We start from the raw sequence: 12,332 nt of genomic DNA, 5'->3' as shown, positions 1-12,332 counted from the left end.
TTCTTCTGTGTATTATTATTATCACCAATGTGGATGCATGAGGTGTTAAGCTGATTGTGCGACAGTCCTGCATCATACTAGAGTAGCATTTGTTTCATATACGTATGTACTTCAGTCGTGCGTAATAGGTGGAACATTGTGGACCTCTTGGCTACTTGCTTCCGTTGTGCCATAACAAGAGCCAGGTTTGTTGGGTCGATCAACTTTAAACCGGTCCGAACTTAAGCTCCAGAGCTTCGAAGATTGTGACTGATTCCAGTGACGGATAACCAATCTCGTGATCAAACCACCTCATAACTTTTCACCCATTTAACGGCATTCATTATTTTCATTCTTTGTGGTCAGTCTTTGCGACATACGATCATCACCTACACTACCTGTGGATAAATACAGGTGTTCGAAAGCAAGTGTCATATATTCCAAACTGACGCAGTACTGTCCAAATCAGCTAGGAAATTTCCCGTAGTCACAAGGGCGGCATGTTATTTTCTCGGATCATGACATCCTTCTCTGTTAAGCACGCTCTCTTTCAAATACACCTGCCTTTGTCCGGATTGCGTTACATGCGTTGGTCACACGCTCCTGCTACGTTCGCACTTTGTCGACGGACTGGGCATACACCGATGACCTTAAATGCCTCCACAGACAGAAATCCGGCACATTTGTCTCCGGTGAATGATGGGGAAATGATAGCAGACCCACTCGGTGAGGATATCTCCTAAGAAACGATGCGGTATAGTGCCCCCCTGTACACAGTTCTGCAACAGGACTGGTAATCGGTAATACAAAGCACTTGTTAACCTGTTTGGATAAGTGTCTCGCTCAATGAATCTGTCACCTGCAACTACTGCGCATTAGCTGATGCTGAAGCAATCATGACCCCACAAAGCCACGTTTGCTGCAGGAATGGCATCAGCCGTACCGCCGTAGTTTACTGTGCCATCGCATGAGAATGCCGCCTTACTTGTAGATATAACGGAGACTGTGAACTGGGGATATGCAACGATCTATATCTCAATATGTTCTTGTTTCCGAACACGTCATTATTTTCTTCTTTCAGTTCTGAATAACACTACATCCTGCAAGAATATCTGAAACTTTTTAAAATAGCGTGCATCAGTTAACGCCTACATAGTGAGAAAAATCCCGATGGTATATGATTACAGGTTGAGTCAGCTTCCGAACTGTCTGTTAAGTCAGTCAAGATCTCTGTCTGCAGAAGACTCTTTTTACAGATTTTCTTTCTGCTGAAACGTCCAAATGAGTGAGCATAAAACTTGTTCCACAGATCTACAACAGACGGACGTTGTCAGTAGCGCTGTATTATCATGTGAATCTGCCCGGCGACTTCTCCTGAAAACTGGATTGACCTACGTTTCTTTTCCCATCGCTTGGTACCGTCAGTTGCTCCAGCCACTTAGTTGCTCCAGCGACCTATAATAAACTGGTAATCGAAGGGGTGCAACTTCTTTGAGTGACTCTGTAGAATGTCCCAGCTTCTCATCCGACCTTGATGCGTTTCCTCTGGCAAGGGCTTTCAGTTGATTTCCTATATTCTGAATACTTGTCCTAAAACTAACACTTCCACGTTTGTGCAATGACTGAAAGTAGCATCCGAATTACGATCTTTTGTGATTTTCGGAAAATCAAATTCACCAATATGGTCTTCTCTTATCGTCTTACATTTCTGTGCCAGTATGGCTAACTAAGTGACAGATAGATAATTCCGATTATTTAAGCGGATTTGCAATCAACTTAAGCATCTTCAGTGGAGTACAACTTGCAGACTCATGTCCTATGTCTTTTTTTCTTTCTTTTTTTTTTAAGGATCAGAACTAACCGAATTATGTCCAGTAATTATGGAATCATTTTCAACGTAAATGTAAAACTGCAATAGCAAAACGAGCATCCAAATTAAATAAACAGATTTCTCTGGATGTACGAACCAACTTGCCTTATTACCGTAAGTGATTGGGTTCATTCCACAATAAGGTGGAAGGGAATGCAAATACGTTGTCAGATGCATGTGAGAAGAATGCTAAGAATAAGTAAATAAAAAACAACACATTTGCTGTATCATCATCACTATTCCCTGACAGTATCAGTAGTTTGTTTTCCACTACTTACGACCATACGTAGTGGGAGATAGCAGTGAAGTAGTCCGTAGTAAGAACGTTCATACTGGCTGTTATTGTCGGCTTAGCATTATCATTAACGTGAAGTATTTCGGAACGTGTTATAGTGGTTTACAGGTTCAGGAAAATATGCCACATATGTTTTTTTAGGCTTTGGAAGTCAAGACCTCAACATGTGTGGCCGAACTACATAGTCGTCTGCACTATGTGATGATCCTCCCCCCTTTCATAGCATTTTGTCACTAACACCGAAGCCTCCACATGTGAAACAGTTCGATCAATACCAAACGTTGTGTGTCGATAGAGTATCAACCTGCTATTCTCGGTGGTATTATTGAGAGAAAAGGAAAATAAATCAAATATGTTCGTTGCACACCCAACGCTTTCCTTGGTTCCTGGAGTGTAATAACGGGATATGGTGGCCAGCAAAAATAACATTGCTACAAACTCCGAAACGTCAGGAATATGTTATCCCTTATAACAATTTCACGCGTAAACTGTTTTAAAAATGTCGGCATCAGTGTGCTTCGAACTCGGGACGTTTAAGACGAGGAGCTAACGCCTTACCCACTCACCTACCCCAGCTCTCTGTGGCGTTTTATCACAGATACGCTTCTCCTATACTCCATTGTGCTGGTGTTACTTTTAATTATCGTTTACGAATGCTCTATTGGACGACAGCACCCAGCACGAACTAAATCGGTGTTTTGGGTGATACTCTATTGACACACAGCGTTTGGTACCGATCTGAGTGTCTGATATGTGGAGCTTTGGGTGTAAGTATGAGCAATAACGACACAATTTAGATTTTCTAACTTGTATTTGCGTGTTGCAGAGTTTACAATCTTCAGTGTGCTAATTTGGATGCAGTGATATATCAATAACAAGAAAGGCGTAACTGAAATATAATTATGTAAACGTGCTTAAGTGTGATGTGCATATAAATTACAAGATCTATGCCTACACAAAAAGAGCTGAAAGACCACAGAATTTCCTCATTCTGCGACGGGAGCAAATTGAGAACTGGTGTAACACGGATAAGGACATACAGTAAACGCAACTTGAACTTATTTTTCGAGTCTCAAATGTTTGATCACGATGGATTCATAATTGAATTATTCAGTGAAGGAAACTGATTATGGTTACTGCTGCTAGGGTATGACTAGTACCTCAGGGAGACAACATGAACTCAGGAAAGTAGGATGGATATCAATGATATCCTTGGCAGTTTTACCCTATGAGGCACTAACTTTATTCTTTACTTTTCAACTCTAAATAAAATAGTGAAAGTTTTTAGTAGGCAGAAGGAAGGAATTAAGATGATGCAAACTTGATTGCTCTATATCCATGCTATCGATTAAGGATCCAAAAAGTTGCCAATTGATTAAAGGGATTTCTAGAACCGCGGTCAAACTTTATCCTACTTTGTGATATACTAGATAAGTAGAAACGAAAATTTGCTTTTGACTTCTCGTCCACGTTCGGATCGGACAAAGGTGTACCAATAAAGGGTCATAACCTTTTCAGGCGAACCATTCCGGCACCTGCTTGAAGTGGACTGAGAAAATGAATAAAATTCAGGCGAAAACGTTGAATGAGGACCTCAGCATCTCGAGATGTATGAAACTCCAGCGCGTTAACCACTTCGCCAACACGGCCTTCTCTTCTTTCTCGGCCATAACTCAAAGAATACATTGTATCTCATTAAGACATCAGATGTGGGCTGCTAAGCGCTGCTAGGCATTAGATACATTTGATGCACCTGTTTCCATTCCCTCTTGGGGTCGTTAATCTAACGACATTCTTGTTAGTCCTCTCATATTAGCTCTCAAGTCGAATTTAAACAACTGGGGAGCAGGGGAAGTAAAGTATGGAGTTATATAAAGAGGGCATAGATAGGACAGCCAACTCTCTCTCTCTCACACACACACACACACACACACACACACACAGCCTTTACTTTGTTGCATTTTTATTAATTTTATTAGTACTACATTATTTCGCTTGGGTTTACTGAGCCATACTGCAAACTGTGTGGTACAAATGTCAGCTCATATATGCAGAGAAAACATAGTATAAATAATGTACACAATGGTTTTAAATTAATTTGCTGTTTCACATATGTTCAGTACTTAGAACTAAGGAATCTTGATATATCAAATGTAGTCAGAAAACACGAAGTAGTATTCAAGAGAGAATGAAATGCATACACACAGATATTAACAAGAGTATTCACTTATAAATAACAAACCATATTTCGTACAACCACACTATTATTTCGTGTAAAGCAAATAAGGGGTTTCATGAATGACACCTCAGGCTGGTTGCCGCATCATAAAATCAATTTCATTCAGTATTTCGGCGATCCAGCTGTTCCCCATCCTTATCAGAACCCCCTGTTGCTGAGTCCTGTTGAAAACTGATGCCAAGGTTGCAGGTCTTCGTAATATACAGGCCTCTGAGGAGACTTTCGATTATGATTACTCCGGGAAAGCGTAAAATTTCCAACAGGAGCTTTATTTATTCTCCTCGGTTCTGAGCTCGGGTTTTGCGAACGAAAATTTTGTATTGGTTGTCAATTAAATGTTCTGGGACGGAATAAGACTGAAATAACAAATTTTAAAAAATTATTATGAATCATAAAAGTATTAGGGAAAGTAGACTCATATATGCTACATCATTCATCAAACTCGTTTTACATCCTAATGATGACATATTTTCACTTTTTATCTTTAGATATTTTATTTGTAATCTGGCAACTGAAATATATAAACATTTTTACGTAAGTACCGCAAAAAGTTAATTATTGTGTCATAAAATGCTATCAGAAAACTGTTCACTCCAGCGCCTTCAGAAAGTACGTTGCACGTTGTTATGTCACGCCAAGTATATTATATTGATTGCTGCATTAAACTTCAAATAAACACAGATACGTGACAATGTTTTGCAACACAGCTCTGTAAGCAAGACTCGAAATGTTTTAACAGTCGCTCACTTTCTCGACTATAGAAACGCGCTCCAGGCCACGCAGCCATTGTAGAACAGCTGTGTAAATGTCTGTGTAAATTTGTGACTGGCGTGAATCAGTTCCTCGATACCTTCACATTGCCGTCTACGGTAGACGTACAAGTCGATGGCCTCCATTGGCGATCAGCATGACCCTCACCTGTCCGGCTTTGGTCAAACTGTTGGCAGAATTTCACTGTTGCTGAACGCGATATTGAATGTAGTCCATACAGCGTCAGAATTCACGGCTAACCTGTGTGTCAGACGTTATGCCCACAATGATCGTACCGTCCCGCGTAATTCAGACTTGGAGTACGTGTCCAGCTGTCACGTGATTTCACTCTCACTTGTTATCTGTATCACTGGAGAACTGTCTCTGCAAGATACCCAGAGCATGTACTGTCTTCTGACAACGCGTCACGCTTGTTGCACAAGCATGGGCCGACATGTGTCACTTACTTTTGCAAGTCCCTATGTATATGGTCCTTTATACTGTTTCATCTATTTGCTATCTCTCTCTCCCACACACACTTCATCCGAACAGGCTATGAAGGCCCAACGGTACCGACCGGCCGCCGTGTCATCCTAAGGCCACAGGCGTCACTGGATGCGGATATGGAGGGGCATGGGGTCAGCACACCGCTCTCCCGGCCGTGTGCCAGATTACAAGACCGTAGCCGCTACTTCTCAAACAAGTAGCTCTTCTACGTCTAGTATTCTCTACTGTGAATGTGCCGAATGGAGACATAGCGCTACACCTATAAACAGCATCGCTGTGTTGTTTTGAGGAAATAAATGATCTCTTTCTCTATAGCGCAGGGTATATTACCATTTTGAAGCATTTTCTATAGTCAATCCAGTCCAAAAGTACAGAAATTACCTCTATTTCTTAAAACCATGCTAATGCTGCGATAAACACGTTTCTTCAGTCAACCTACTGGGAGCTTGCAGAAACGAAAGTACGTGATGAACAGAAAGCACGCTGTGTGAAGTACAAGCCACAATCGAGGACAGCGAATTTACTTACTTTTCTGAGCTAGAAGAAAATAAAATTAGTATGTAGCGTAAACGCATCAGAAGGAGTGGGTAAGATATTTGAGGATCCCTATGATATAACAAAACATGAGCACTTGTTGGAATGGGAATCGTCAATTTCACAAGGTTTTGCACTAAAGAGTTTTGATGTATTTCCAAGTACTTGTAGGTAAACAGATTGTTACTTGGGTCTTCTTCTTTCTTGTGTGTTCTGACACTCGCAGAAACGGATATCCCTGACATCTACCAAATGCAAGTGGTTAGGATGAACTTAATGGTTCATACGAACAAGTACCAAGATAGTTTTCAGCTTCCTGCTAGGCTGAAAGTCTCAAAGACAGAAGAACCTTCTAGTTACTGGATCGCAGTGTCGCCCACAGCTGGAAATCTGAGGATGGTGGAACGACGTTCATTTTATCAATGCTTATCGTAAAATTTCAAATACCTGAATATTTCTCTTACTGTTACACTCTAGTCTGAATAGAATGGAACACGCTTTTTGATTCCTAGACTACAGCAGGTTCTGGAGCCTCACATAAATACGTAATGTCAGAGCCTCTCGAATCGCTGCTGCTTCAGCAGTAAAATATGAACAAGGTGGCGGCAGACGAAGTTCTTAGGAATACTTCAGCTGCGGGAGAAGTAATACGCATCTTTCTGCTGAAGTCTCTTGAAATTAAAAGCAATCAATATAATTGTGAACAAAGTTCGTCAGTAAAGTTTAAAGTAGGCAATGAAACTGGAACTCATTATGCCAAAGCAATTTTTCATCGTACTGTAAATAGTGACTACCGAGATTTTACTTCTCATACCGGAATGAATTTCTAAGTTGGTCTGTGGATGTATCTGTTTGAACCTAACTGTAGATACTGTGCACTGAGCCTAATGCTTTCACTAGCAGAGGGCAAACACTCCTCATTTCCAATGCAGACCTTGTGTGTGGAAGACACCCTCATTTGTCGCAGGAGCGTGATTAATCTGTATTGGGCTGCTGCCCTACTTGGCTATTAAAATATCTCTCCAAGTACTGACGTCGTCATGCAGCAGGGCTTCGACAACTTCTCCTAGTAAGACATTCTTGTAAGTTGATCGCAGTTCTCCAAGGCCCACAAGCCTGCACCCGAATTCTACAAACAAACTGATGAAGTGCACCTTTCGCAACGGTATGGTACAACGATCATTCTAATCGATGATGCAGCGGAAGATGACAGAGTTACAGTGGTCAAACGGTCAAGTTCCAGCTGCAGGTCTCATTGCGTTAATACTGCTTCTTTTCGTGGTTACATAGTGGGCTGATGACAACTGTAGAAAATTTCTTAGTCAAACTGTTAGGTCGTTGGCAGTCATACAGTCATTGAAGGTGTAAATGGCTCTGCCTGACATTAGGCATAGAGATTTGGTCTTTATGTGTAGAAGAAAAGCGATAAATCGTTTTTAATGTACACACGAGATATGAAGAACATCATTACACCAGAGGTTAAATCTCTCCAGTATGCAAATAAGAGTAGTGCGCTGATCTGAGCGTTTAGGAAGTCCTCTTGAGTTTGTATGAGTAATTTTTTTTTTATTCTTACACACTTGGTACTGCACATTGGAAAGATCTGAACATAAAACAAAGTAAGTCTTTCAAGAGCTCTTTCAGTAAACGCCGACAAGCCGACAGCGGGATAAGTATGTAGGAAGTTCGACTTCCAGGCACCGATTTAGATTAGAGAACTGGAACCATTATTTGAACTGTTCAGGGAGGTAGCAGACTCTAATTCAGATGTCGATAAGGTTCGTAGAAAAGTCGTGAAGGGACGATTCGTCACGAGAGAGAGCACGAGACAGTGAGTATAATACATTCCGAGGACCGAATTCGTAGAGGACTTCCGTATATAATTGATCTCTTTCATCTGAGACGGGGGTCTTAGGAAATGATCATATGCGATGACTGCTGGGGAGAATTTATCCAGTTAAGAGGTTTTCACAATTTTTAAAACATGTTAGTTCGAGCATTTACATCTCAGTTTCACGGGTGATCTTCCACAAATGAAAAGATTTTACCCGTCTTACGTTCTAGACGACGTTCGGCAGTCACTGGTGAGTATTCCGTATTCCACCATACCATGGAGTTCTTAACATGTAAGTAAGTCAAATGTCGCTTTTGATACTAGAAGTCTTTCGCATTTAATACTCTAAAGGATGTGTAGTAAGGTACTTACACTGAGTCGTTCTCTGGTAAACTTACTTCAGCAACTGTGTTATTACTTTTTGAAAGAGTGCCAGTTTTTGTTATTTATGTTCCAACGATTTTTAGGAAAGAATTCCACGTCTCTTGTTGTCGCTTCCATCGTCTAAATAACAGGAAAAGTTACCTTATCCTGATTTTTGATGAAATATCGACCGAGTACAAATATTCACTTTTGGTGGCAAGAAATACGTGAGCCACTATCGTGGCGAGAGACTCCAGGACAGGAGAGCCGTCGTTGAGGACTGTGTGGTGGCTGTCTTCCATTACATCAGGTGAGCTCTGTCCTGGGTCTCTTGTACACGAATTTCCGTAAACAGAGGTGTGAGCGCTGAAATTCCCGCAGAGCACCAGCGGTTGCTCAAGTTGGAGCAACATTACTTTTCACTCTTACTTCACCTATGTCAGTTCTCGGGTTTTAAAAACCGGCTAACGGGGTAGATAATACAGAACATAATTTAATTCGTGCTACCGATATCTGCAGTCCTGCGGTAGGGGAACTAATGTGTATATCCGAGAAAGTAATTCCTGCCGCAGCAGGACAGCGGCACCCCCTTTAGAGTCGAGTCTGCCTGACCTAATAACAAAGTACCTTCTACAGGTGATATGCCTATTTAGTTTGGATCACGTTTCGGAAATCGAAGCAGCACACACATTTTTTAGATGGATTTCTTGTAGCAGGCTGTCTCTGTTGTCTACGGCTGACCGAATATGCCACTGAAGGATCATGAAAATTATGATTGGAAATAATGCTTAGAGTTAAAATTCTTACGCCTCTAGTGTCTAACTCTGCTCGGATAAGGAAATATACCTCACTTGTTAATATGAAACTCCAGATATTATCTCGGAGTTAACTGCAGCTGCCATTCGTCGTGGACGTCCTGAACACTGACACTGCGTTACGGCTTGGTAATATGGAATTCCAGTTCGCCTGGGATAAATGAAGCAGGAGGATACTGAGTGAGCCTCCATTGTATCTCATAACTCCTCACTTGATGTAACGTAAAACTAATTCGAAAACATATGCATACCCGCACTGTTCGATATTGCACTTGACCACAGTCCCACTGAACGTGAAGCATTGACCGGAGTATACAATTCATTTTTTCTCAACGTTTGGAATAAATACGTCTATTAACGCAGATTTTACAGTTTCAAGAGATTATTCCAACAAACTGAGGCAAGGGTCAAATCTTTGTCAGAGCCAGTCCACAAAAAAAACCTCAACTCTCTGATCGCTATGTAGTCCACGTTTGAGGCGGCGTCGTGGTTATCTCAATGTATAGGCACTGGTTTACGCGTATAGTGATTTTGTTTTGGCTTCTTAGGTGCTACGCAGCATACTGTGCTGTTCGTGTCTTCCCTGCAGGAAGAAAACGAAGAAAACGAAGGAAGTAACACCTTATGTGGAGCGCTACACAAGTAGAAAAGAGTGGAAGAAAGACCTTGATGCTGGATTAATGGATCTAAACATGGTGAGCAACTCCAAGACATATCAAAAACGGCACAGCGATGTTAAAGCATTACTGAAATTAGTAACAATGCTTACTCTAGTAGCAAAATCTGTTCTTTTAACTTCCCAGTTTTTTTTCAAAATTCCAACTATTCGTTTTAGTTTTCTGGTTTATATTAAATCTTAAATACCACCTTACAAACATACACTCATTTTCGGTGTCTACGTTTAATTCTGGAGAACTGTTGTTAGACTTTATTTGCTATCTTTACGCTCTCAACGTTAATATAAAATGGATGAGGTGGGTGTCATTATCACATTGACTTTCCAGGTTCAGTTTTTTATTTTATGCACTTCAAAGATTATGATTGTTGTATCATGTTATGTTCATCTGAACACTCAAGGAGACGCTCTCCTTTATCGTTGGTGGTTCACTGTCCAAATCTCTTTGCCCTCAGCCATCCACGATCACTTCCCATGAACAGTTTCAGATCTCACCTTAAGATAATTTTACGTCTTTATGAAGCAACTATACTTTCATAGCTAATGAACATATATTTAAATGGGAAGCGTAGTATTATATAGTCGAAATATTTGTCTTATAACAGGACAAATACTAACAATTATAAATCCGTATAAATCAAATAGTGGGTATATTATTAATAATTGCAAATGATATAATGTATGTGCGCTTTCATTATTAATTTCTACAGCAGTATTATCATAAACACACGTTTTAAACGGATTTTGTTTTGAATATATTTGGCTTCAATTGCTGATGAACTTTGCTTCATACGGGCTTTACACGTACACTGATCAGACAGAAAATATGACGACCTACCTAATAGCCGGTGTGTCTACCTTTGGCACGGATAACAGCGCATTCACGTCGTGGCAAGGAAGCGGTGACACCTTGATAGGTCGCTGGAGTTCATCTGCACACACGAGTCACCCGATTCCCGTAAATTCGGGGAAGGGGAGCGATGAGCTCTGGAGCCACGTTCGGTCACATCCCACGTGTGTTCGGTAGGGTACAGATCTGGCGGTTTGAGTTGTTTGTCAAACCACTCCATCGCACTCCTGGTCTTGTGACATGGTGCATTATCTTGCTGAAAATCCCACAGCTGTCAGGGAACGTAATCGTCATAATGGGATGTACTTGGTCTGCAAACAGTGTACTCCCTGCCGTTAAGGTGCCTTGAAAAAGCTAAACTGGGCCCACAGATGCTCACGTGAATGTTCTCCAGAGCATAATGGAGCCGCCGCCGTCTTGTCTCCATCCCGCAGTACAGGTGTCAAGGCGCTGTTAACCTGGAAGACGATGGATTGGCGCCCTCCCATCGGCATTATGAAGACGGTGTTGGAATTCATCAGACCGTGAAACGCTCTGCCACTGTGCCGACTCCTGTTTCGATGGTCACGTGCCCATTTCAGTCGTAGTTGCCGACGTCACGTGCTAACATTGGCACACGCGTGCGTCGACGGTTGTGCAGGCCATTCGTTAGGAGTGTTCGGTGCTCTGTGTACTCAGATACACTTGTACTCTTCGCAGCCTTAAAGTCTGATCTTAGTTTCGTCACAGTTCGCCACCTGTCCCGGTTTTGCAGTCTGACTTCTGTAATGAGGTGTTGCCGCCCGACCCCACGACGTAAGGACATGGTTTTACCTTTGGTTTCGCTGCATCTTGAAGTCATCCACCACGGCACTTCTCGAAAACACGGTAAATCGTGCAGCTCCCGGCACGGTCATGCCGAGCCTCTGGGTCATCACAGTCTGACCTCAGCCCAGCGTAGATAGACCGCGCGCCTTCCCTATTCTACAAACGAACAACATTGTCACTGATAGTACATGCACAGGCGTGTGTCAGACCAGCAGTCATTCCTTGCCGTGTGACGTCGCTATTGCCTGGACGTGTTTATATGTATAGTAGGTTCACACATGGCTCTGAGCACTATGGGACTTAACATCTATGGTCATCAGTCCCCTAGAACTTAGAACTATTTAAACCTAACTAACCTAAGGGCATCACACAACACCCAGTCATCACGAGGCAGAGAAAATCCCTGACCCCGCCGGGAATCGGACCCGGGAACCCGGGCGTGGGAAGCGAGAACGCTACCTCACTACCACGAGCCTAGGACTGTATAGTAGGTCTGTGGTCATAATGTTCTGTCTGATCAGTGTATGTGACTTCTGCTGTGGTAAGAACTAAATATAAAACCGTCACCATAACTCCATGATATTTTTAGGTCATCTGACTCTCTGCTTTTCCATATTGCTGCCTTCAGTAATATTCTCATGACTGTGAACCTATTATATCCATCACAGGTTATTGTCCGCTTATTTTATTGTATTCTTTACATACACCCACACTTGTCCACTCCATATGCCTTTTAAAGATTGAACTACACAATTTTCTTTTGGCAACAATGGAGTCATACTAACTCCTAAAAACTTCTGGTCACTCTGCGCC

This window comes from Schistocerca piceifrons, chromosome 6, assembly GCF_021461385.2.
Source record: "Schistocerca piceifrons isolate TAMUIC-IGC-003096 chromosome 6, iqSchPice1.1, whole genome shotgun sequence".
Lineage (NCBI taxonomy): Eukaryota > Metazoa > Arthropoda > Insecta > Orthoptera > Acrididae > Schistocerca > Schistocerca piceifrons.
Note: the sequence above shows the minus strand (reverse complement) of the source record.